The sequence below is a fragment of the Berghia stephanieae genome, chromosome 1 (genome assembly GCF_034508935.2).
Source record: "Berghia stephanieae isolate SIO BIC M18660-M18661 chromosome 1, UCSD_Bste_1.3, whole genome shotgun sequence".
In the NCBI taxonomy this organism is placed as follows: Eukaryota; Metazoa; Mollusca; class Gastropoda; order Nudibranchia; family Aeolidiidae; genus Berghia; species Berghia stephanieae.
In genome coordinates this window covers 81874626-81887935 of record NC_088360.1, presented here as the reverse complement: position 1 = coordinate 81887935, position 13310 = coordinate 81874626, and the positions used below count along the sequence as shown (strand labels likewise).

Genomic DNA, 13310 nt, shown 5'->3' with positions numbered 1-13310 from the left:
AATTGAAACATAAAACAAATCCTAAGAATTTCGAACACATTTCCGACCATAGCTTAATACTAACTCCATGGCACTTACATCCTTTTGTCATAAGACAGCAGTGTAGTAGTGATCGATCTCAAATTATTTTGATGACGATGATGATGATGATGATGATGATGATGATGATGATGATGATAATGATGATGATGATGATAATGATTGTAATGATGATGTTGATGATGATGAACTGCCATGGGCATGATATGACCTATATTAACTTTCCATGTGATCGAGATCATTGGTCACATTTTAAAATGTGCTCAAGGTGAACCACTTAGTGAAAAGTGTTCACAGCTTTTTAAATATCTAGCATCGCGATTGGTCATTTGATTCAGCTTGACACACGGGTATGTTTATAACATTTGTAAACAGAGCAGCGTGTTTACATTTGTTAAGAAATATCCAATCGTTGGACAGCAACAAATCATGTCATTAATGAATTGGACGAAAACATGAATATAGATAGTATGCGCTTGGCTAAGAAGCTCATAACATTGCCATCCGGAAGTATAACGGACCAACACACAAAACTGTGTGTATCCATGAACGTTTATAGTCGGGGTAATACTGTTCAGTGAGCATTACTCATAAACGCGGATGGCAAAAAACAATAACAAAGACCTGATTGACGTCATCTTCGAACTATCTATAGATCGCTCCCATTAACCGAGTTGTTGATAAGCGGAATGGTAACATGTTTACATGGTTAAGATTACACGTAAAAACAATTCACCACTAACTACACACTGAGGAGTTTAATGTGTGACTTTCTGTCGAAAAATCTTCAGTTTCAGCTTAGACACCGTGGTGAGAGGTGGGTGTCTAACTGTCACTGTCTGTTCTCGTCTATTCTAGAGATGATAGGCTGGGGCCCGGCCTTTCGTTTCGCCCCTCTTTCCCTTCTTGTCTTAGTTAGACCTTGCCAGGTTAGACTAGGGACCACGGCTAGAGTGGATTATATTTTGCGTTAGGCAAAATTAGAAGTGATGTGGTGTTTGTGTACTTCATTCGACGTGGTGCTTTGGATTTCCCTTACTGGAGGCCTCCTGGTCTGGTAAAGCCATAGTAACATTTAGAATGGAGCAAGTTGGGCTGTTTTATTAGTAAATGTTGTAGTCGGGAGGGTTTGGCGCATTCGCGGCGGCTTTTGCGTATTCGCGGCGACTTCGCGCATTCGCGGCGGCTTTTGCGTATTCGCGGCGACTTCGCGCATTCGAGGAGGATTTGCGTATTCGCGGCGGCAGCATTTGCGTATTCGCGTCGGCTTTCCAGCATTTTCGGTGGCTTTCGCGGATTCGACGAGGATTTCGCGCATTCGACGAGGATTTCGCGCATTCGACGAGGATTTCGCTTATTCAAGGAGGATTTCACGCATTCAAGGATTTCGCGCATTGGATTGTGTGATGTGAATTCGAGGACTTCAAGGTGGCCACAACTCTTTTTTTTCAGGTAAAAATGTTACCATCTACGCAATTGTTTATCAAAATCTGAATCACCAACACCTACATCGGTGGTGGGCGACCCCCTTGTAGCTTGATGAAGCGCAATGAGCATGGCGAATGCTTAAAAATGCGCTACAGCAATGCATATGTTTCGAACCTATGGACATCTCTGATGTCTTATTTCAAGTGAACATTTGTCCTATTTCCTGTCTACACCTCTCCTGTGGTGCACGAACTAGAGGTTTCTTTGGGGATCTTGGTCTTGTCTTCTATCTAGGTCTACTCTGTAGCGGAATGTGTTGACTTATGTTCCTCAGGTGTGATGACTGACAAGAGAAAATTACATTTCAGCAATTCCAGCTTTAGAGGTCGTGATGGACTAAAGCTTTACATTATTTTTATTTTTTTGTGTGATTCAGTTGATAATCAAAAGCAAAGATGGTAGCATTGTGCCCAATGTGCAATTTAACTAAGCGTTATGCATTTAAATTGACATTTCGTCATCTCAAAGCAATATAATAATAAATGGCATTTGTATTATGAGCTTGTCTTAAGCAAGTGCATTTTACTTACTATATGCCAATTTTCTGTTGCACATTGGGCGGGAAGGAGGGAGTGGTTCGATCTTGGCACCATTTGGCGTTGGTCAAATGATGCCTTAATCGAATCCGGGTAGTCTGCTAAAGATGCCATGGGTCAGGTTTGCCTTGAGCGTCACTGACACGACATGGTGGAAACCCGTAGTCGCACCTCCCCGCCACGTTAATGTGGGTGTTTTCCTTAAAGGTTGACACGGAGCGGACTGGTAAAGCGGAAGCGGCACGGGACCGTGGCTGGCGGGATATAAAACGGGATCACTGCTCCCGACGCAAAAGGGAGCATAGCCTGACCAGCTAAAGAGATTGATTTTAAAAATATTCTAATAAATTACTTTTTTTGCTTTATATCACTTATTTCAGGCATTTTAAAAGATGGAAGTCAATCATTCAAATCAGTGAGATTTCATCAACGTGGAGCAGCTACTTGGTGAGTGTTTATGAGATTTAGGGAGGACTTCCGTAGTTGCACCAACTCTTTTTACTTCATCTTTTAGCCGTTATGGAATGTTAATTAGTTACAATGTCGAATAATTATTACTATTTAAGATAAGTTTTAGTAAGTGGTGTGATCTTTCTAATTTCAAAAAGAAATTGTGGACTCGGTTGTTTACGACTCTGGTCAAGTCCATTATTACTTACTCAGGACAAAGGGCTCGCAGACCTGACCAGCTAAAGAGATTTATTTAAAGTTCATGTGTTCTATATAGTTTCTTTTTCATTCACAAATAAAGATATTTACAAGTGTAAAATCGAATCATTCAAAAACGAGTGGGGTTTCTACGTTCACTTGGAGCTGTCTTGGTAAGTGTTAAAATGAGAATGGATTAACTAAACAGTACACTATACAATTTTTATTACCTTTACTGCAATTGGCAATCCCTGTAGTAGCCTAAATATGTGTATATCTTCTTTATTGTAGAAATCGTCATCGTACAAGCTCTGTATGTTGTCCTTTCATGGTTGATGGTAAGGAGGCATTCAACTGTTTCATAGATCTGTATTGGTAAAAGGTGTTGTCCCATATATGTATATGACATTTCTATTTCAATATTTTCAGGTTTATAAATTATAACTTAATTTTTATTCAAAATTCATATATGGATCAGTACGTTCTGACAACCACTAACTTCCTTCTCTCTGCAGCTGACAAACATTCTTGAATTTATAATGACTGGTGAATTAAATTACTTAGATGTTTTAAGTTGCACATTGATAAGCGGTAAGCTTCTAAGTATCATGCATTTAAACTGAATAATATTTTAATTCATTAGTTTTGCTAGGATTTTTGTAGGTGACCCCTTGTTCTGTCTTGCCTCTTTATTGTAGCGACCATTGTGATGCAAACAAGCTCTGCGTGTTCTTTCATGTTGATGGTACGGAGGTATTAACTGTTCCATAGATTTGTTTTATCCGTATGGTCAATGTATGTTATCCCATACACATATGTATTTCTTTTTTTAAATGTTTTTTTATGTAAATATTTTACATGACTTAATTTCTATTCAAAATTTATATTTTGGACCACTATACTGTGACAACCGCTAACTTCGTTTGATTTTTATTCCTCTGCAGGATAGGTGGACCAAATTACTTTGATGTCTTGAGATGCACATAAACGCAAATTGGTAGGTAGTCAGCTTCTTAGTATCATGTATTTAAACTGAATCCCGTTTTATTTTTTCGTTTAGCTAGAATTTTTGGAGTTGACCCCATGTTCCTTCTTGCTTATTTATTGTAGAAACCATTGTGCTGTTATCAAGCTCTGCATGTTCTTCAATGTTGATGGTAAGAAGGCATTCACTGTTCCATATATATAACGTACCCGAATTTATTATTTTTTTATCAATGTTTTCATGTACTATGTAAATATTTTACATGACTTAATTTCTATTCAAAATTCATATTATGAACCAGTATACAGTGACAACAGCTAATTATGTTTGATTTTTGTTCCTCTACAGGACAGGTGGACTAAATTGCTTTGAGCGGGTGGTTGGATGGGAGCATCACCCTTGAATCATATACCTATGATGTTCGCATGGGTGTACGATCCGATAGTGATGTCGTTTCTTCTCGTTACTAGCCTATCCTGCTTCTTTGGTTTGTGATTGTATTTTTGACAGGGGATTTTTTTTTTCTGTAAATCTTCTGCCTGTTTGTTCTTGGTTATTTATAGTTTAGCTTATATCTTTAGGTTATGATTTTGATTTACATTTGTACTATTTTTGTTAGATTGCTTGTTTTTTTTGTTTCAGCGGTCTCTCATATAACCTCAATTGTGTTGGAAGAGACCTAAAGCAACAAACAAACAAACAAACAAAAATTACTTTGATGTCTTAAGATGCACATAAACGCAAATTGGTAGGTAGTCACCTTCTAATTATCATTTATTTAAACAAATCATTATTTAATCTTGTTACGTTTAGCTAGGATTTTGTTAGGTGACCCCCTTGTTTAGAGTTATGTTACCTGTGTCAATGATTTCCAGCACGGAAACTATCATTAAACTTCAGTTTTAGGAGTTGCATTCTTCATACACTTGTGACGGATTGTAATAATTGAAAAGAAAGATGGTAATAATGGTACCCAATGTGCAATCGTTATCTAAACGTTAATCATTTCAACTAGAACCTCAATTCAAATTAAGCACTTGTAATATATTATCTTTAAGTGCATTTTATTCTATATATTTGATTTAATGTTTGTCTCAGTATTATGCATTATACATTTCCAGTTGATAAAGAATGTTTTGTGTTCAGTTTTACATTGTGTGAAGCGTATAAACAATCATTTTCAAGTTTGTCAATTTTCTGTTTTTCTGTTTTACACTGTGGATCGGATGGAGAGAGTGGTTAGATATTGGCACAAATTGACCTTGGCCAAGTGATGCCTTTGTTGAATCTGGGTGGCTCTGCTAAAGAAATTGTCACGTTTTCCTTAAGGGTCACTTGGCATGTGAATGCAGAGGTTTTTCCTGAGAATTCGGAAGGTCCTGAAATCGAATCCCGCTTTGAGCAGTGCATAGTTGGGTCCTTGTAAAAGGCTCTTTACTCACATTTTCTCATTGTACTCGGGTGAAAAATTAGTACCTAGCCGTTAAGAGCGTTGTCTGTCACATAGCAGGCATCATGTCTCATCCAATATGTTAAATTTTGCTGTTGACTAGGGTTCCTTGTAAAGAGCTTTGAGCATATTTAGTTCACTATATAAAAGCTCCAGTTTTTTATGTCTAGGCTGAGTAACGTTGGCGAATATGGGATGTCGAATCTTATAGCTAATGGTATCAGAGACCCGAGTTGTTGGAAAAAAAATATTGTAGTATAATTTTTCTCTTTCCTCTACAGTCTTATAACAGACACATCAAAAGGGTGAAAAGTCGCCATTCAAAACTGAGGTTTCATCATCGATATTGGTAAGTGTTTAAAACTTGTCTAGTGATAATTTATATGGTTGTATTGAGTGAATTGCATAATGGTTTCTGGTGGGGTCCCTGACCTTCCATAGTTGGCCGGGAGGCATTTACTGTGACTTCTATCCCCCTATATCTGTTTTCCAACATGCTATCTGTCCGTCTTGGAATGAGATTACTTGGTTTTGTCCTGGCTTTGGCTGGATACCACAGCTGGGAGGGAAACAGTCAAATGTATTGTTAAGGGTTTTGGTAGATGGTATTTTTTTGTCTTTTAGATCATCTGTTATGCACTGTAATATGTTTTGGCTTGTGACAGGATGAGAAATTTAGGTGATTTCAGTAAATTGATAGTGTGCTCTTGGAATCTACATCTGTTCCCTATTTGAACCAATTCCCCTTTTTCTTACTTTTTCTTGGGTGTTTTAATTATAATTCTATAACTTTTGGCTATCCCATTTTCTCCCTTGTTACTGATGCTGATATGACCTAAATGTGTTGCAAGTGCAGTGAAACCCCTAAAAACAAAAACAATGCTTTGTCCTTGTCTGGCTTTGGCCGGATACTCTAGCTGGGAGGGAAACCGTCGAATGTATTGTTAAAGTGTTGGGAGATATTTTTATTCTTGTAAATCATCTCTGTTATGTACTGTTATTGTTTTATTTTAACCAATGATTTGTAAGGTTTGAGTCTATTCCTCTTGGTGGGATCTTGTGCTGGTGTCTGGGTGAGACTTTTAGGTTATCTCAAACGAAGTACACTGATTGTGTGCTCTTTGAATCTACATCTGTTCCCCATTTGAACCATTTCCCCTATGCCTTACTTTTTCCTCAAGTCCTTATAACCGTTCATCTAGAATGTTTTTACTATCCAATTTTCTTCCTTTTTACTGGCACTGATATGACCTAAATGTGTTGCAAGCGCCGTAAAACCCTTAAAAACAGAAACAAAAATAATCCCATTTTCTTTTTTTTTAAAAAGATTTCGACACATCATGAAAATAATTCAGTCAATGCTTCAAATATATGTATAGTATCTGGTATAATTCTAAAGATTTCACTAACCATCATCATTGTTCTTTCTAATTTAAAATTTAGCGTTTTTAAATTGTTTTTAGTATGTCCAATTATCTTTAATTTAAAAAAAAAGAAACGATTTTCGTATTTTCCTGCAGATTTTAATAATGACGAATGCTAATATCTATATTTTTGTTCCTCAGCCATATCGCTCGTTTCCAGTTAATCTCAAACAGTACACAAAGCTGCATAATTTGGTAAGTATCTCTATATCAAATTTGAAGAAAGATGTTGAGTAATAAACGTGATTTTTGTGCAGCTATGAGATCTAGTGGTATGACGATCGCTTTCGGCGATCCTGGGTTTGAGCCTCGCTCAGTGCATAGTTGAGTCCTTGGAAAAGGCTCTTTACTCACTTTCTCTCACTGTACTCAGGTGTAAGAGGAGTACCTTGCTGTTAACTGCGTTGTATCTGTCCGAAAAAATTGTAATATCACTCAACAGGCATCGTGTCCCGCTCCTAAATGTTAAGTGTTACTTTTGGCCAGGGACCCCTTGTAAAGCGCTTTGAGCATGTTTAGTCGATAATGCACTTTATAACAGCTCAATTATTATTATAAATTAATATTTATAGCAGTTTAAATCAATTGAGACTTATCACTTGGAGTATATGTGTTTGGATTGGTTCTGTTCGTCAGTGAGACAAGTATTTACTCAATACAGACAACACATACAACGATGCTAGCAATTACAAACCTGAATATTTTATGATTTCATCTGGGCAGTAAAACCTCACTTTTTGTCCTTACCAAAATGAATTCTAGTAAAAGAACGGTTTTTTCTTCTATCACAATTAATTGCATGTCTGCATCATTTCCATCTTTAACCTCGTGACAGTGAATCAGCGTGAAGTTTATTTTTCTGTGCTTGAGTTGCTGGGTCTATAAGGTTTAGTAGAAATTACTTTGAAATATAACATCATCCTTTCCGCGGGTGGTTGGATGGGGGCATCACCCTTGAATCATATACCTATGATGTTCGCATGGGTGTACGATCCGATAGTGATGTCGTTTCTTCTCTTTACTAGCCTATCCTGCTTCTTTAGTTTGTGATTGTATTTTTGACAGGGATATTTTTTTTCTGTAAATCTTCTGCCTGTTTGTTCTTGGTTATTTATAATTTAGCTTATGATATCTTTAGGTTATGATTTTGATTTACATTTGTATTATTTTTGTTAGATTGCTTGTTTTTTTTGTTTCAGCGGTCTCTCATATAACCTCAATTGTGTTGGAAGAGACCTAAAGCAACAAACAAACAAAATCATCCTTTCCAAGGTGCAGCATAATTTTTTAATTAATAATAAACCCCAATAAACTCCAACTCTGTAAGATTTACGGCTGGAAATGAACTATGCTTGTCAGCTACTTTGATAGTTAGGTGCTTATTTCGTGTTGAACAAGTTTAGGGAAAGGTTATCAGACCTGCAAATAAGTCCACATATTTGGTAACCCATAGATTATAATTAAGTCGCACCACAACCTTAGTACCAATGACTATTAGGCATAACCACTTTTAAATGTGGTAACCTGATCCCTGGATGTTTGAAATACTAAATATTTTTACTTAGTGGTCAATGATAAACGACGTATATAGAAAAATAATAAAATTAAAAGCCAATTTCTAGATTGTTTATTAAAATGAGTTCAAAAAGTGATGCGTTTTATTTTTGTTTAACGAGTCTATTTTCTGTTTGTATAAATATTCCCAATCATTTTTTATTGTTTTTCATTTCAGTGACCTTTTCTGACAGATCTGTGGATGCCATGTAGGAAAAAAAGTTGACAATGAATAAAATCGTTTAATCCTAGTTTTCCTTTGTGTTTTTGTTTTTCCTTTGGTTTTTCCGTTTTGTTTATTGAAAATAATGGGGGTGGGCAGCCCATTTTCTTGATGGGCCGTTCGTGCAATCACTCTGGATGGGGTTCTGACCTCCCATAGTGGGCAGGGAGGCAGTTATTGTGTCTCATATCCCCTTATATCTGTTTTTCACCTTGATTTCTTTGTCATGGAGTGAGATTACTTGGTTTTGTCCTGGCCCTGGCCGGGATCCTGGATGGGAGGGAAACAGTCAAGTGCATAGTTATTGTTTTTCCTTGTAAATCATGTCTCTCAATCATATGTTTTATTATATTTATTTTGAATGTTTTATGTAAGCATTTGAGTGTATTCCTTTTTATTGGATCTTGTGCTTGTATCCGGATGAGACTTATAGGTGATCTCAAACTAAGTACATTGGTGGTATTCTCTTGGAATCTACATCTGACCCCTATTTGTTCCCAGTTCTCCATTGTCTTATTTTCTTGGGCGCTTTTATTGTAATTCTATAACTTTTTACTATCCCATTTTCTTTTTATCTGGCGCTGATATAGCCAAAATGTGTTGCAAGCGCCGTAAAACCCTTAAAACCAAAACAAAATAAACATGTGATCACTGACCTAGACCCCTGGATAGATTTCTTTTGAAATTCACTTCTTGATCCACTTTTGTTCTCACTGAGCTTTTCCCTTTGGCGTTTTTAAGAATCTAAATTTAATTTGTGATGCAAAACGCCTCCCAGGTGTGATTGACACGAACGTTTTATCTTCTATTCTCCCTGGGTGTGGTCTTTCATCTTCCATGGTGTGCAGGTCACTTGCTGTGTATTCTTCTATCCCCCTATATCCATTTTCCAACATGCTTTCTGTCCTTGCCTTGGAATGAGATTACTTGGTTTTGTCATTGCCCTGATCGGATACCCTGGCTGGGAGGGAAACGGTCAAATGTTTTGGGAGATTTTTTTTAACTTGTAAATCATCTCTGTTATGTACTGTATTATTTTTTATACATATATTATGCGATTTGTTCCTCTTAGCGGGGACATGTGCTTGTATCAGGATAAGACATTTAGGTGATCTCAAACTAATGTACACTGACGGTGTGCTCTTAAAATCGTTTGTTCCCTATTTGAACTACCCCCCTTCGTCTTCCTTTTTCCTGGGCACTTCAATTGTTTTAGAACTTTTTACTATCCCATTTTCTTCCCTTTTAATGGCACTGATATGACCTAAATGTGTTGCAAGTGCCGTGAAACAATTAAAAAGAAAACATTTGTCCTGTTTTGTGCTTTTACTTCATGCATCTTATTGTCAAATGTGCGACTATGTGGTTTTGTGGTATGACACTCGCTTTCGGATCGGAAGAACCTGGGTTCCAGCCTCACTCGACGCATAGGTTGAGTCGTAGGAAAATGCTCTTTACTCGCATTTACATCATACTCGGGTGTAAAATAAGTAGCCGTTAATTGCGTTGTCTCTGTCCGAAAAAAATTGTAACATCACCTAAGGGGCGTCAAGTCATGTCATGCATGTTAGTGTTGTTGATCAGGACCCAATGTAAAGCGCTTTGAGCACGATAAAAAAACTTATTCATGAATTTTAATTATATTACCAAATGTTCATTAAATGTACACACAGTGCTTTACAAAAGGGTTTAAGCAAACTTGAAGATCTTCTAAATCAATTTAATATTCTTTTAAGTGTCTTGGCCAGCCTAGTTGATTCTTGTCTAGAACCTGGTTATCCACCCCCTCCCCCCTTTTTGGCATGGTTCTTTGCTCTCATCAGTTTAAAAATAAATTAAAAAATAAAAATAGATAACATTCCCTTTATTTGTCCATAGGAAAAATTTGTCTCTAGGGTCTATTCAAAGGAAAGACTGGAATACCCATTTGAATGTATCCCTCTAAGTTGGGACCTGTGCTTGTCTCGATGAGACCTTAAGGTGATCTCAAGAGTTCTTTGATAGTGTGCTCTTGGAATCTTTATCAGTTTTCTATTTATATTTGAACAAATTCCCCCTCGTCTTACCTTTTCTTGGACGCATTAATTGTAATTCTAGAACTTTTTACTATTCCATGTTCTTCCTTTTTACTGGCGCTTATATGACATTGCAAGCGCCATAAAACCTTCAAAAACAAAAATCCTTTATCATTTGAACTTGCTTTTGCCCTAGATTAATACTAATTGGTTTTGTCAGGGCTTTGGCTGGAATTTTTCCTTTTTTTCAAATAGATTGATCGGGGCCTCTTAACCTCCCAAAATGGGCAGACATTTGCTGCGTCTTATATCCCCGATACGTTTTCCTTTCCATTTTGCTCTTTGTCTTTGTTCTGGATTGAGATGCTTGGCGGGGACCCTTAGCTGGGAGGAACATGCTCAAATGTAGAATTTTTTTCGAAAGATATTTTTTCCTTGCAAATAATCTGTTTTAATTCTTAATCTATTTTACTCTGTGAGCACCTGAATGTTCTTAATACCGGGATCTTTCGCTTGTGCCTATTCGACTATTATGTAATTTAAGTAGGCACAGCAATGGATTGCTCGAAGAATCTTCTGTTCCATTTTGAATCAGTCACTTTTATCTTGCTTTTCCTTTGGTGCTTTTATCTTCAGACCGACTTTTCCTTTATCATTGGTGCTTAAATTAGCTACTTATGTCGCCATGAAACTCTGACATAAATTAGAGGCAGGTGGATTGCATTGTTTTTTTCTAATTTGTTTTTCCGAATTATTTTCAAAATATTTTTCAATGGTCAGCGAGTCCCTTTGCTATTTTGTTTTTGGATTTAGATCAAAATGGTATTTTGGTAGGTTGATTTCAATCTGAAATTCTCAAAAATATAATACTGAGGCCAGGTTTTTAAGAGTTCTATTTGGGGACGATAAATATATTTTCCGGACACTGACAAAAACTAAATCTTTGCCATTTTTTGGTCTTTTGAATTCTTAAATAATTTTTTAGCCTTGGGTTCACTCCAATATGATATTTTTTCGATATGATGGGCCACTTATATAGTTTCATGATATTCTTTTCCCCCAAACACTTATGCTGTGATTGGATAGCTGAGTCTGTTAAATCTGGAGGAAAGTTAACGGGGTCCGATGTCAAAATGGGATGGGCGGTGGGAAAGTGGTCACATACAGCGTCTTATATCTTTCTATGTTGCTTTCTGCCTTTGTCTTTGAATGGGATTACTTGGTTTTGTCCTGACCCTTTCCGGAGTCCTTGGCAGTAAGGGAAAAAATCAAATGTATAGTGTTAGTTTTTGGAGGAGATATGTTTTTCTTGTAAATCCTCTGTTTTTTGATTACGATTTGTAAGCTGTTGTGGTCTTCTAAGTGAGATCCTGTGCTGGTGTCTAGATGAGACTTCCAGGTCATTTCAAACTTAGTACGATGATGGTGTGCTCTTAGAATCTACACATGTTCTCTATTTTAACCCTTTTTCTTTTTCTTGTGAGCTTTTTAAATTGTGAATCTTAAAATTGAAAAACCTATTTTGTTCCTTTTTTCTGACGCTGAAACGATGTAATTGTGTTACAAGGGCCCCTAAATAATTCTAACATATACGTACTTATGCCTTTATCAAATTATTTAATCAAAACACGAAATGTGCTCAATGTATAGATAGGAGTTGGGATGTACTAGAGGAATCTAAACGGAGCAGCCGAAGTGGTAGTGGCTGTTGTGGTAATAGTAGCAGGAGCTGGGCTGAGAATCTTCGGCCCATCACCATCACGATTCTTTTCTTTTCGTTACAACCAATACATTCCATAGTGGGCAGGGGGGGGGGGGAGTACATACTGTGTCTTCTATCATCTTATATCTGTTTTCCACAATGCTTTCTGCCTTTGTCTTGGAATGAAATTACTTGGTTTTGTCCTGGCCCTGGCCGGAGTCCTAGCTGAGAGGGAAACAATCAAATGCATAGTTATTGTTTTGGGAGATGATATTTTTTCCCCTTGTAAATCATCTCTCTGTTATGTATTATTATATTTGTTATTTTTAATTTATAATGTAAGCATTTAAGTGTAGTCCTCTGTTGGATTTTGTGCGTGTGTCCGGATAGGACTTATTGGTGATCTCAAACTAAGTACGTTGGTGGTAATCTCTTGGAATCTACATCTGATCCCTATTTGTTTCCAGTTCCCCTATGCCTTATTTCTTTTCTTGGGTGCTTTAATTGTAATTCTAGAACTTTTTACTATCCCATTTTCTTCATTTTTCCTGGCGCTGATATAACCTAAATGTGTTGCAAGCGCCGTAAAACTCTTTAAACCAAAAACAAACAACCAATACATTAACATCCCTACTACCACATCATAATCCAACCACCACTGCAACAACGACCACATCAACATCACTCCTACATCTACATCCACAATCGCTTCAGCAGCCCTATTATATTCAACCATCGACTATGTAACCTTGATTATTAATGATTCGTTGTCCTTCGGATCTTTGCATGATTGCAAAAAAAAAACAAACAGCAATTTCAACTCTTAAGAAACCAAATTTAGACCCTGACAATTTGAAAAATTACTGTCTTATATCAAATTATTACTTCATATCTAAGATTCTGGAAAAAAATGTCTTGAAATAGCTAGACCTCCTTTTGTGAAAAAAATATGATCTAAAAGTACCGATCTGCATACTGGGGCAGACAGTGCAGAGACGGCGCTTTATAAAATTTTCAAAGACTATTGCTATTGTGTGACAATGGCGAAGTGTCGATTCTCCCATTGCTCGACTTGTCAGCTGCGTCCACAGATTACACGGGACTAGATATGACAACAGGGGGGAATACGTCATCAAAACTGGCTAGTGAGAGGTCGCCATTTTCTTTTTAATGCGACCAGGGACGCTGTGCAATTTAGTCTCTATTTTAATTACTTTGATTGAGCTCGATTAACCTTGATTTGTTG

General features: G+C 36.9%; 1 long non-coding RNA gene across 3 annotated transcripts; it reads left to right on the top strand.

Moving 5' to 3' along the window:
- The first annotated feature begins 2347 nt into the window (after positions 1-2347).
- On the top strand, positions 2348-8375 carry LOC144964702 (uncharacterized). Of its 3 annotated transcripts, XR_013643916.1 has the most exons (8): positions 2348-2510; positions 3003-3049; positions 3656-3708; positions 4339-4444; positions 5428-5495; positions 6712-6765; positions 7770-7842; positions 8303-8375. It is a non-coding gene; the product is annotated as an uncharacterized LOC144964702 (long non-coding RNA). The 3 variants fall into 3 exon arrangements; XR_013643917.1 differs by lacking the exons at positions 2348-2510; positions 3003-3049 and adding an exon at positions 2748-2884; XR_013643918.1 differs by lacking the exons at positions 2348-2510; positions 3003-3049 and adding an exon at positions 3430-3456.
- Positions 8376-13310: the final 4935 nt, after the last annotated feature.